A 14,023-nucleotide genomic window follows, 5' to 3' on the forward strand; every position below is an offset into this window, starting at 1 on the left:
ATATATCCGTTTGGTGTGTAGTAAGTTCGAAAACGACTAAATTTGTCATGGTTTGCCGTCATATTTCAGTCGAGATCTATCAGATAAAATTATCCAGCCCGTTTAAGCATATCGATGTCAACTTATTAGCACATGTGTTTTACTAAAAAACATATACAGAGATAAAAAAAACATACATATAAAAGACCGCACATAGGACAAAAGAAAAACACAAGCTGGGTTCATCCGATAATGACGCGTGTCGGTTGCGTTTTATTACGATTAACAAATAATTTATAACTTCTACGTACACTGTCGTAAACCATTAGCGTTGTCTATTTGCTTAAAGCCTATAGACAGTTTCTCATTTTCCTTTCATCGTATCCCACGCGTCTCCTATAATAGTAATAATAATAATAAAGAGTACTGCAAAACTTGTCCCAAGTTCAACTGTCGTAGCCAGGCTAAGTTCTACGCTGCAGGATTCCTTCCTGTTCTTTCTCTCCACTTTCAATCTCTGAAAGCGCGCCACAATTACGATATTTTTAACGCCACGTTCAAAGCAAACAATTCGAAACCAAAAGTTTGTATGCCGGCGACGTCAGCCGAATATTTATACACATGGGGTACGTGTGATTTTAACGAAACGCGGTCGCAGCCAACGGCGGCTGAAACTGGCACAACTTCAAACAGCGCGATTTTCGCCAACGCATTCGTTCGAGTTAATTATTAATCAGTTATCGTATGGACGCAAAGTGATATGGGCACAAAGCTAAAAGCGCGCTCATTTTCAAACTTTGGCACTCGGCTGGCTGGCTTCAGGTCGTTAAGCTAAACGCTTTTCGATCCTATATTAGATAATTCTGTAAATCCATCGTAATATAATGTCTCGAGTATCGATGATGGTTAGTAAAGATAAATAGTACGTCAGACTGCTGTTATTTACTGCCAAGCGTATATATATACAATATTTTGAACGTTCGACGAGCGATGCCTTCGGAATTGCGCCGTATGTTCTACACACAATAGCATATTAACTAACTTTACCACTTACTGGTTCACGCACGACGGGAATACTGACCTGATAGATGTTAAATGTACTATAGAATACTGTAGTCTGCTGCGTTCCGACATATTAACCCAGCCGATTCTTCACCTAGAATGTTATCACTGCCACTGCGATCATGTATAACTATTTATTACCAGTAGTGTCCAGTGCAATGCAAAAGGCGAACGTGACTCGAAAAGTAGTTTTGCTTTTTATATTAAAGTAGCGGGCACAATTTTCCTGCCGCGTCATGTGCCACTCATCACCAACAGAAGGCCCCCCGCGGTTTGTTCGAGTGGCGGAGTTGACCTAAACTGCAGACGGATTCGAAGTTAGATCGAAATCATCGTCACCTATATTCACTAATCATAGGCAATACGAGTCACGGATTGCTCTTTTAGCCTGATCGTCGCGGACAGAGTCCGCTAGCCCTAGGACGGCCAGGAAAGCAAAGGCAGAGCGGACCAAGGCAGATAAGCATATACTTCATTTGCCTTCATCGCAAGAAAGCCGCCTGCAAGCTTACTCGAATTCATGCTCTTTGGCTCCTTCCATGAGCACATTCTCGACGCTCCCAAACAGACCTGGTCCTTTTGAACTTCTCCCATATTTTCAGAGTTCTTTGGCTTTTTAGCCAGTAGATCCACCAAGAGACTTCTGTCGTATTTGTTCGGCGTTTTCCGTCAGCCCAAACTGTTTCAACTCATGGTCATTGTTTACTGCGCTAGGTACCGGCTACTGAAATCTAAAATGCCGAAAAAATCACCATTAACCAACAGAAGCTAAAGGTAGATGCTTCCACGATTATTATTATTATTATCACACATAATGTGTGTTGACAGCAAGAAAACACCTAGGCTAGGTTAGTTATTGACAGATAGGCAATGTTGGTTTTGCCGTAACAATCAAATTCGGTTAACTAAACGACATTTCCAATGCAATCGTACTGCGTTATGAAATTATCATTCCGACGGTTTTCCATCTTTCAAATGCATCACAAGATGTTCGTCTTTATGCCACGCAGTAAACGGAAATTAGCTGACACGGGAAACGTATTTTATTACCCGTTTAACGTGGGTTTCTTATGGGTTTAACATGGGTAACAAAGGGATCTCCGTTTCAAGCATGCTGGAAATCGAGTCAACGCCCGAAAGTCAAATAAAACTTGCATAGATATCTGTGACGGTTTGCTAATACTTTGGTTAGACAAACAGGATATGATAACAATTCGGATACGCTAATGCAGCATGGGGAGGAGTTTAAGAACTATTTAAAGAAACCATTGGAAACTTTGACGGCATGAAGCCGACTGGTCGTACGTAAAGTTCCTTGCGTCACCTACAACGGTAAAGGGCGTGACGAAAACTTTGTTAGGCACTAACATCCCGGTTTATCTATCCACCGTCTTCCAGTTTTCCCATTTAGTTTGTTCCCTTCTCTGGTTCCTTGATCTCCTCGTGTCCGCCTACTTCAAATCAGTGTCATGCGATTAACGAAGTAAAAAGTATGCCATGTCGTCGACACCACGGTTTCGTCTCATCAGCTGGAATATATGCAAAAAATGGGTGTATTTAGTGGGCGTACCTTTATGTTCAAATTTGTTCAGAGTTTCTAGGAAGTAACCACAGGTATTCTAGAAAATGTTTTCTCAACGATTCATTCGCTTGTAAATGCGTCTTGATCAAGGTGGTGTTTCATATGATTGGGGAAGTCGAAACCCGTTATATGAATGTTAGGCCCTGAGAATGACGCCGTACACAAAACAAAGTGTATCTACGTTTGGCTTCAAATCTGGACCACTATGTGTCGCGAAGTGTAGCAAGCCAAAACATTAACACGGCACTCACGGAGACATGTACGTTATTGGTTTCCAACTCAGTGTCCAATAGCTGAGTGCTTTTTGCGACTAACTATACCTCTGCCTGAATGGCCCTGAGGCTGGTTTCTGCAACGGGTCTTAAAAGACTATCTTTTCTACAAAGTTTGGTCGAATACATCTGGATGTTGCCTCAGGTATATGTTCTCATATAGTGCATATTTGGATCTGTGCGGTTCTGCAAATATCAATACGAGCGTACCCATTAAACAGCCTCTAGTCTTACCTATAGAGGTCTGCGAGTGCTGTTTAGATTACTCCAACGATTGCAGGCCGTGTATTGCTAAGGTAACGTTAGCCAAGTTACAATAAGTCGGTTTCGTCCAGAACATCTATGGACTGTCACTTACATTACTACTTGTGTATATTGAATACGCTTGCTCCAGCCTTTTGCTGCAGTCTGTTGTTTTTTCAAGTAATAAACTTACCCAAAGGACACCGCATTAAGTCAGCGTCTACATTTGACCTCGATCCGCTGACCACTCAGAGATATACAGATTTCAAGTGGATTTGGAGACACGACAAGAGATTCGATTGCTGAAAATGGCTGCTGCTCGACAGAAAAAAGGTTGAGGTCAGAGCGCCATGATGTAAAGGGAGGGTCGGCTAACTTATCTGTGACACGAACTAAACGACGAAGTGATTGTTATTAAAAGTATTTTTTTTTGCAAATATCTATAAGTTACTCGTGTAAGCCGTAGTTGATCGTTGATAGTAACTAGGTAATTGAATGAAGTGGTGAACGGTAGCCGTATGGTATATTAAGTAAAAAAAAAAAAAAAAGCATGAAAGTAGTCTAGGACCTGACGTAGTGAGATAAAAGTGACCACGATTTGTAATAAACACTGAACCAAAAGCAGATTGAGCTTTCAGCATCGCACTTAATGCCGTAAAGATCATATGTAATTAACCATTTTATTTGTCATATAAGCGATGTCACGACTGAGCACAGGTGGGCGCATGTCCATTATCGGATATATCAGAATTTTCGCCTTTTTCTGTTTCTTGGCGTAGTGCACATTTTTCAGTAGTACTCTAGTAGTGCTCCATTATAGTATATCGAGACCCGAGAATCACCAATGGATTCTTACGATAATACATTTGGACCCAATATTGGCTATGTTTAACAATTGCAATATATACTAATCGTTTGGTAATGGATTTTCTATGGATGAACTTCGATTTAGTGACCTATCTGAAAGAAGGTCACTCACGTTAGAATACACAGTATGAATCTTACAATTTAATAATAGCATCAACGCACTATAATAACAGATTAGTAGATAGCTTTTCCGTTGATTACTTATTCTGTACTGGATTTAGTGGGTACCATAGTGTTAAATGTGCATTTTAATTAAGAAACATTCACATTGGCACATTATATGATCTCGGTGCTCTGAACATCTACTGAAAAAAAAAAAGAGTTTATCAGCATTGACAATACTAAAATATCTTATTTATAACGATAGTTGGGAGGCGATCTGTAGTACTATATAATTTGCAACAATGGGTAGATGGGTTCGCGTATGGATCATATCCTTCAGCTTCCTTGATAAACGCCATTTTAACGATTATCACAAGTGCTCTTCTCGACACAAATGGGGATCGGTGAAACGTAAAGCATAAGCCTTTCCTTTTTCTATTTTTAGACGTGAAACAAAAAGCCAGAATGTATAACTTCAATCAACAGTCCCTTTTAGCGAAACACGTGATCAAACAACGGAGCCCATCGAAGCGCGGCTTTTTGCAAGGCACGTGTCTATATAAATACCATTAGCATGCATAAAGAAAGCAAACTTATAATCATTGGCTACGTTGATACTGCCAGTCAAATCCAATATCTCTTTTTCTCGAAATTTAATCTATAGAAATAAATCAAGTTAGTCGGATTCGTTCAATAGCACCTACCTCAACATAGACAACTACTTTGAAGACCTTTCGCTTTTTTTACTACCAAAGCTTGGAATATCTCGGAATCCGGTTAGACAGTTGATATGGCAGATACGCGAACAAATTGCTTGAAGCCGCCGGTATCAGATAACAACGTTTTGAAAAAAACAAGTATCGGAATTGTCTATGGCTACAGCACAGCATTGTGCCGTGTCGAAATCACGTTCACGTATACGTAAATACGTTTCTTGTTATTATATAGTTATTGTCTATATACAGATATGCATGCCTTCTGAAAATTCATTACACCATAATACTTATCATGCCCTGATTTTTATGCGAAATACCGTTTTTGTAGGTCGTCGTCGTCGTCGTCGACGACGACGATAATGGTGATGACCGATTCGCACCTTTTATGAAAAAAAATGGCTTCATTAATTCGTTGAAAAAACAAGTAACCTCCTGCCGGCTTTTCCGTTGGTAAATTTATCTTGCCTAGGCAATTTGGACAAATGTGATTATATATGACTCCGCTTTTCTGAGTCGTCCCTGCTTCTTTATGATGCCGTAACGTAAACTTCAATTAATTTTGAAAAATGTGCATGTTCACATACGTTCACCTTTACTTTCAAAATTTCTACGAGATGTTTTCTGGATAACCGAGAAAAGAGTTTTAGCCAAAAAAATAGTCTCAATTTTTTCGGGCAGCTTATTTCATGGCGTCAATTATTCTGGTGTATTAAGTTAATTAAGCGTAACTGATTACGTGTCGTATAATCTCGTCAGTATGGAATTCCGCTTTTTTAACGTCGAAGTTGCTGTAGTACCAAAAGTTGATGTATGTCCTAGCGAGGCTGCGATCGATTTGTCCATATCTAGGCTTAAAATTCTATATTGTAACTGATCATATCGTCATAAATGCATAATATACGCATACTATATAAACACTATACACGATTTTGCTTGCGGTTCATTATAATCATTACATGAATAGTCTTCTGTGCTTCAACACTTTACCTCGGCTTTTTACGTACAGATGGGCCTACAAAATATTCACACATTCACAAATGGGTTACTGTGCACGAAAACGCTACATAGTCATAAATACTGATATACCAAATTGATAGTCGGAACAGCTTTTTATTGTATTTTGTCCGAATGAACAACGTGGGCCCGTGAAAAGTTTCCCCCTCTCACGGATCCGTAAATCAGTATAGACGTCTCCGAAACGCTGGTAATAGACTGGACTAACATGAGGATCGAAAACAAACCGGGATCTTTTGAAAAGCGTCCCTGAAAATGTCTGCCCTAAAATGTTGGGCCTACATTGCCCTGAATGGGTTTGAACTGTTCAGGTTTTTGGGGCGGAGTTCCCTAAGTATTGCAACGCTTGCGCTATAACGTAAGAATGTCCGCCTGTAGCTAGGGCCCTGAATATTCTGTCTATGGGGTTGGACTATTCCATAACTACATTTTATGAAGGAACTGCTCGCTTGTGTATGAGGCACAGATGCACCGGTTATGCGCCGGGCACGACTGTGCTATCTCAGTGGTTCGTGCTCGTCGCGCGACAGAGATCCGCTATGTTGAAGAAATTGTCAAACATAAGACTGTAGTCGTCATCGTTTCCATTATCAATAAGATTCATCCTGGACTTATGAATTCCGATGCGTATTATTAAATATATCATATTTTAGAATTGATTTTCTGCAAACCAAAAGATGTAACGAGTCAGAGAAGCTCAGCTCTTAATTAGCAAGCTTAATGAAACAATAGGGAACGTACGTCATCGAACGTACATATACGCGTGTGTACGTTATGAAATTTGACTTTTTAACCCGCTCAGTCCTAAAAGCGGGATTTTTGACAGTAAGAAGACATTATATATATATATAAATCACTAAATATATCATATCACTAAATCCGCATAGGAATAATCGTATAGCGCAAACATCGACTAATAGTGGCCATAATACTGCATCATATTACTAAGAAAGTCGCTGAAGGGGCTTCATTTGAACTTCATCTAAAATCGCCGGTATGTTGACTACTATTCTACTTGTCCATGCGTCAGAGGCCATGTATCTGTTTCGGTGTTCCATACTGTTCGCTCGATTGTATTTGCAAGCAATACAATAATAAAGCTAAAAAAAAAAAAAAAAAGGTAGAATGTAATACATTTGGAGATCGATTTTTGATGGCTGGATGAAAATTGCACCATAACTATATGTGCCCTGCATATCTTGAGTGATCCACTCCGTTCACAAGCTAAACAATGGTAGTAGTAATAACAACATAAAGTAACGATTACGGGAAACAAGCGTTTTCACTAATAAAAACGTCAACTCAATGTTTAATGATGTGAGATGAAGATGCGGAAAAAATTAATAAAAAATATAATAATTAACAAACCCCCGTATATTATTATTATCATACTATGGTTGATTACAGTATAATACTATACGGTACTACGGATGTTCCTCTTGTCATAAACACCGTTAGCCGGTAGTCAGAAGGTGCGAATATAGAACTTCACCACTGGTTTTCCTATATACATTAATACATGAACCACAGGAGTTTTTTTGTAACTAGCAAACTTCTGTGAGGTATGCAACGACACCTATACAACGTCTTCCTAGCGAATGAGCCTTGAAGCCAGTGTCAACGTACCGAACCCGATACAAAAGCGTCATCTCTTCGCCATAGTGGACCAACAATTTTTTACTTTCATTTTCTTCCAAATCCATTCTGGGACTCATTCATTTGACCTAGATTAGTTTTGTCAGAGCCCCGATTTCGGCCCAATTTGTATTCACACGTGAAGATTATATAGCCTAGAGAAACAGCACCACTGACCTTTAAAATAGCCAACAACGATATGACGACTGAGCCGAACCGAGTGAGTTCCTTTCTATATTTTGTTACTTTGCCAATATCAATAAGTCCAAATTGATCTACATAAGTTATTTGCAAAATGTAATCGCGTCCTACTGTCGACCAATCGATCTTCAGATATAACGTCGGATAGAGCTGGTAATTTAATTATCAGTTTCACAATCACTGGCATTGGGTCATAGCGATGGATCTTGGACCAAGTCCTCTGATTATAACGTTTTCTTTAATCTTGAACATAATAACTTTTCATAATTTCTAAACAGGAATATGGCATTGCCCTATAGCACTGTTTATTGAATTGCTTCATGACTATAAAAACGGGACGTGCGATACAAATGAACATTAAAGCTACTAGTGTAAAATACGTTATGTAAATAACGTTTTTACTTCATGTTTACTTGCCGCATGACCCATAGAAGCTTCCTCATATGACTTCCATATGAATCCACATGACCTTTTTTACTCTATAATGGTGCCTAGCGTGTATGGTATAGCAGCATAATTTTTCCAGAGTCACAAAAAGACAGTAATTGCAATTTAAAATCTGCTTGGAGAAAAACTTCACAATAGGATGCTTGGAAGCGTTTCACTACCCACTGCCTAACTAGTAAATAGAGATATTCAAGTAGATATCCCAAATGTACGAATAGCACAAATCGAAAGCGCAACCATATTGGTAACACTTTTCGGCGCAGCAAGCAGAAATCGTACGTTTGCTTTAGACCAAACAACACGTTTTAATCATTAACAAATAAAATAGTTCTTGTTCGTTTGTTTAGTACGGATTGTACTATTTATCAAAGCTACCGCCGGTCCCTCCACTCGATCTACCGCAGCTAAATTATACAGCGCGCGGCATACAGATTCAACAGTCGGAATCTATCACTTATGCTCAAAATCGGCCTATTCACTAGACCCTAAACAGCCTTCGGTCCGCTTGCCAAAATTTGGCATGATCATGTTTAAGACTAGAACTGTACTTCGACTAGATGGGATCCTGAGCTATTGATCCTATATTCCGGGAGGTCTGTATGCATCCCAGTAGCGCGTTGTGAGCACGGGTGCGCTATACCAATATCGGGTGTTTCTTCGCGACCTTAGAGGATCACTCCAACAGAATAAAACATTGAGAGTCTAATAACAGCCTAAAAATCACGAGAATGGCACTAATAAATCTCTTTTTCTATTCCTTCGATAACGTTATGCAATGCAACGACACAGCGGATGGGTCGTTGCTTTGAACAGCTATACAGACTCACACATAGACTGCTTACGTGCGCCCACGACTTCCCTACGTGAAAACGGCTACCTTCTGTTCGGATACGGATCTGCACTTTCAACTGGTACTGAACATCTTCAGGGTTACGTTAGATTTAATACACCCAGACATTTCAATGATATGACAAATCCAGAGCTGCTAGTAAAATGGCCGAAACCTCAAATATATACTATAAAAACCGCTTATCATGGTGGCACAGCTATCACCAGGAGGAGACAGTTACCATTGACGACTTTTATGGACGGTTACCATGGCACGAACCGCTTAAGATTTGTGATAAATATCCCTACAAAGTTGAAACGAAAAGAAGCTTCGAAGAATTTACGTCTCAACAAATAATAATTACTTCTAAATTCCCATCCAGATAACTGGTATAAATTTATTGGCTATGACTCACCTCCTTTGCTAAGTGATCGAATTAATTGTTTAGTTAAATGCGAAAAAAATTATCTAAAAATTACATCATTTAATAATAATACTAAAGAAAAATATATTGTATTTGTTAATAAAGCTTTTGATTTTATTCAAGAATACTTGTTTACTCCTATATATCCTCCTATATATATAATGTGAAAAAAATTGTCAAAAAATTACATCATTTAATATCTTTTATAATATAATAATACTTTTCACATTTAACTAAGCAATTAATTCTATCGTTTAAAAAAGGAGATGAGTCATAGCCAATAAACGTATACCAATTATCTGTATGGGAATTAGAAGTACTACTTTTTTTAGACGTAAATTCTTCGAAGCCTCCCTTCGTCCCAACTTTGTAGGGATATCTATCACAAATTTTAAGCAGTTCATCCCATGGTAACCATCCATGAAAGTCATCCATGATAACTGTTTTTTCCCGGTGATAGTTGTGCCACCATGATGAGCGGTTTTTATAGTGTATACCTGAGGTTTCAGCCATTTTACTAGCAGCTCTGGATTTTCCCGTATGAGTTGGGCCAATAAAGATGTAAACGTCAGATCTATAGTTGCGAGGTGTAACGGGAACGAGAAGATTTCGTAATTGATGAAGTCCTCTGTGGTAACGAACGTAAATGGACGAAGTTTCTTGGGAAATTTGTTGTGTGCTTGCATTGTCATGTAGTGAGCGATGGCAGGCTGCTTCGAGGTCCGATCTTTGGCCTTGACTATGGATTTTTCCGAATTCATTAAATGTTCCAGATTTTGAACAATATTTATAATTGGCGCGGTTGGTTAGTTTAGCTTTTTCGATGTGAGCCGATAATGATAGTGTCGCTTGGACTTTAACAAAGGATTGGGGGTTAGGAAATCTAATGTAGCATTGTAAATGTCTAGTATTAGGAGCGAAGCATCACCTTTTGGCTCGATCCATAGTGTCAGGTATGAGCCAAGCAACTGTTTAAATAGTAAGTGGAGAGGGTAAACGAAAAGGGAAATGTAGCGAAGCGACTGCTTGGTCATTTCGCGACAGAACTTCTCAAGCGGTCAAAGGCCATAGCATGAGAGTATAAAAGGAAGGAGCGGTCGAGATAAGATCAGTAATCAAGTGCCATTTATAGCAATAACATCGGCTAGCGGGGCAGACCCCCCTAGTTCCTTCAAAAGGGGATACTGCGAACGCTCACAGAGCGAACGTTTTGCTGTGCACAATCTTCAAGTGTTTTATTTACATGACTGATATCGAATTAGTCCCTTTAGTACCAAGAGTAAGACAACCACTTAAGAGAAGAAGGAAAGGAGGGGTAAAGCAAGGTTTGTTAGGGTTGGTATGGGGTTAACTCTAAAGCCACACGGTGGTTCTATGAAGCTTCTCATGGGCCAATGCGCTCATTTCTTTGTACAGCTCTGCCAGTGCATGTCGTTCGGTCTTGCCAATGCACCTTCGATGTTCCAGAGGCTGATGGACAATGTTATTAGGGCTCTAGCGAGATGGCTCTCATCTACTTCGAAGATGTCTACTTATTTTGACATTCACATAACTCACCTGGAAAAGTACTGAGAGCAAGTGACTGTTGAAAGAGATGCACCTTGGCAACTTTAAGGAATGGTGTTTCTATGCCACACAATCATGGCCATCAGAATTCCGTGAAGGCCCGGGTGGCCACACCTTACCGACCTCATGTTGGCTGAAACGCTAAAAAGTTGCTTGAATCTAGGTTCCTGTTACTGGCTCTTAACAGAGGATTCCCAATTCAGATGGCGACGATCACACGCTCGCTCTACGCGAGATACCTCATTTGGAACGACCACCACTACAAGCCTATTGGCTATTGCAATCCAGTATCACAGAAGAGTTCGTCAAGTAGGAGGAGCATTTTGTCCAGAATTAACGCGCTGAGCTCCGACCTTACACGGGTACGATTTTGGGGTCCCACTAACGCTTATGTTTAGCCTGATAGTGCTGGTAGTACAAAACAACGTCTCTGAAGTACACAGGGCACAGAAAAGTGACTTTTATCTGAGCAATTAGAGGGAGGGGCTTGCGTTCTAGCGTGTATACTCAAGGATGGCGTAGCCTGGCGAGTCAAGAGTAAGCGAACGTTGTTTAACGTTTTATTCTTTAAGGTGAAGGAAGCTACCACTTTATGTTATTCTAAGGGGAGCGGCATCCAGAAGACGTTACAACGCATTATGGAGACTTTTTTTTATCCGTTTCGGAGGCGTGGGCCCAACGTGAGGCTTGCCAGAGACGTGGCGCGATGCGCTGTGCCGGCGCCGAATTTTCCCGTCGAGATGGTCAGGTTAGCCTTTATGGGCTACCTGAAAGTACCAGGCAGTAAATTTTTCAGGTTTTAGTAGTGCCGTTGCGCAACGGAAAGCGGTATGCCACGAAATAGTGCCGGAGCACGTACAGGCAGCTATGATAATAAGCAATGGCACAAGAAAGTGCGGTTTGAACAGAAAAGTCTGTCCCATACAAGTTCGAAAACAGCATGAGCCTTCTGGTAAAGGGCAAACGAGCAACATCGGAATCTATGTAGCAGCTGTTTCACTGTGGGCCATTTACTATTGTGAGCCGAGTGACCCCATATGGTTAAGATATTCTCACGCCTCCATGCCAGCAACTGACCATAAAAGCGAACTGTATATAGCAGTATATTAGGAAACATTTTTTGATAGCACGGCCGAATGTAAAGACGCGCCGAAAACATATTACATAGTTTATATCTGTATACAGAATGCTGTATGAGGCGAAAGAAATTGCTAGTTGTAAATTTTATTTATTTTTTATATTATAATAACTTATATTATTATATATTATAAAGTTTATTAGCATTCGTGCTTTTACGTTTATTAGCTTTTACGTTTCATATGCCGTTAGCACGATGTAAAGACATCGGGGCCGTCTTGCGCGTGGATCATCATAAGCCATAATAAGGGCTTGCGTAAACCTGAGGAGCACGCAAGAAATACTGGAGTACCTTCTATCTAACCTAGTACTGCTGACTTCATAAAAATGTTGTTTATAAAACATGACAGTAGCTAAGTTAATAATGATAGCCAGCAAGTACACAGAATACGAGCTTATATATCGTACGTTGCTTTTTAACCAGTAACCGATTTAATAGATTTAGTTATCAATCACTTCAGAAAGAAACTACTGATCTACCTCAAACCTAAATAAATTTGGTCTCAAGACGTTATTCGGATTACGTCATTTTGTTCAACATGGCCTATATTGTCGTCAAATCTCGAAAAGTAGATACCACAGGTCCTGCTATTAAACAATCGCTATTTCTATCGCTGTCGTGTCTGAGATGGCTATTATTGCATTTGTGCGTCTACCTCTCTATCAACAAAGCGCTTATTATCCTCAAAACTCGTAAACACTTTTCCACAGACGTGACCACCATCATCTACAAAACCCACCCCAGTAGACACATCAACTAGTGGCCAGTGGCCAACACAGGAATTATCAAAAGGGTCCCCATATGCTAGTGCACCAGCTTCAACGGGAAAACTTTGTATGCGTTTATAGAAGATGCGATGCTTACAATGGATGATCACTTAGCATAACAATTAGGATTTAGGTTAAATACTAAATATTGATGAAGGAATACAAGGCTTACGTTATGAACAAGCATTGAGGGTGGCTAAAGTTCCGGATGACGGCCGGCAAAAATTTATAGGAACGGAGGGTTTGAAACGAAAATACCAGAATTGTGCAGGCTCGAATCTGAGCGTGCTTAAAATCAGCAGTACGACATTCGACATTTGACCGTGATGATATTTAGTTATGTTTATGTCGATAGAAACGATCCATTCGTCTTTTTGCAGGCAAGTATCATATATATACCGGCAAGCAACTAATAAGCACGTAGATGATAAATTAGGTGGTTGCGTTACCCACCCTACATGGCCAAGCACCTTGCTCCTTTTTCCCAATCAACTGTACCAACCGTTCTAGTTGTTCTTACTAGTAAGTTTCACTTACTATCTTCGTTTATACGTGTGGATTGGTGTCTCGCTGACGCAGTTACGGGGCCCTGTGAAGTATTCCATCGTAGATGATCTGTAGGGCGTCGTTCTCTCGATGACCTTGAGTACCCATATCTGGCTTCGCGTCAATATGTCTTCATCGAAGCTACGTGCACGAGATGAGCTTAACTGATAGCCAGCACTATCCCATCCTGTGAAGCGGAAAGCTGTCTTCTGATTCACCATATTCGTACGAGTATTTAGCTAAGGTATCGAAGATCTGTTAAAAAAGAGCCTGATTAAACGTCTGTAGGTACGAGCATGTTGGCTAGAAGCCGCACATGCTTCGGAGGATCGTTCTAATAGTAGAGCGTCTCTAGAGAGATAGAAGTAGATCTCACTTAACCAGTATAGCTCTTATATCACGCACGGTACACCTATATCTCGGTCTACCTTCTTACTCAAAGCGCTTTGACAGAATGATAACCCACCATCGTTCAAAGATGGGAAACTACGCCCTTGACCTGGATGTCGCTGATTTCTAAAAACGTTTATTGGAATGATAAATGAATGAAAGCCATGAACCACTTATCAAGGAAGATTCCGTTTTCATTTCGCGGGCTTTCACATTCTACTGTATGAACTTAGGATGAGGTCC

General features: G+C 40.1%; 1 long non-coding RNA gene across 2 annotated transcripts; it reads right to left on the minus strand.

The window, feature by feature from the left end:
- Window positions 1-231: 231 nt before the first annotated feature.
- LOC111273060 (uncharacterized) lies at window positions 232-13,766 on the minus strand. Of its 2 annotated transcripts, XR_002687851.2 has the most exons (4): window positions 13,382-13,766; window positions 10,931-11,706; window positions 2,370-2,570; window positions 232-1,772 (listed from the first exon to the last, which is right to left on the minus strand). It is a non-coding gene; the product is annotated as an uncharacterized LOC111273060 (long non-coding RNA). The 2 variants fall into 2 exon arrangements; XR_002687852.2 differs by lacking the exon at window positions 10,931-11,706.
- Between the last annotated feature and the right edge of the window lie 257 nt (window positions 13,767-14,023).

The sequence above is a fragment of the Varroa jacobsoni genome, unplaced genomic scaffold (assembly GCF_002532875.2).
Source record: "Varroa jacobsoni isolate VJ856 unplaced genomic scaffold, vjacob_1.0 contig04504, whole genome shotgun sequence".
NCBI classification, from domain to species: domain Eukaryota; kingdom Metazoa; phylum Arthropoda; class Arachnida; order Mesostigmata; family Varroidae; genus Varroa; species Varroa jacobsoni.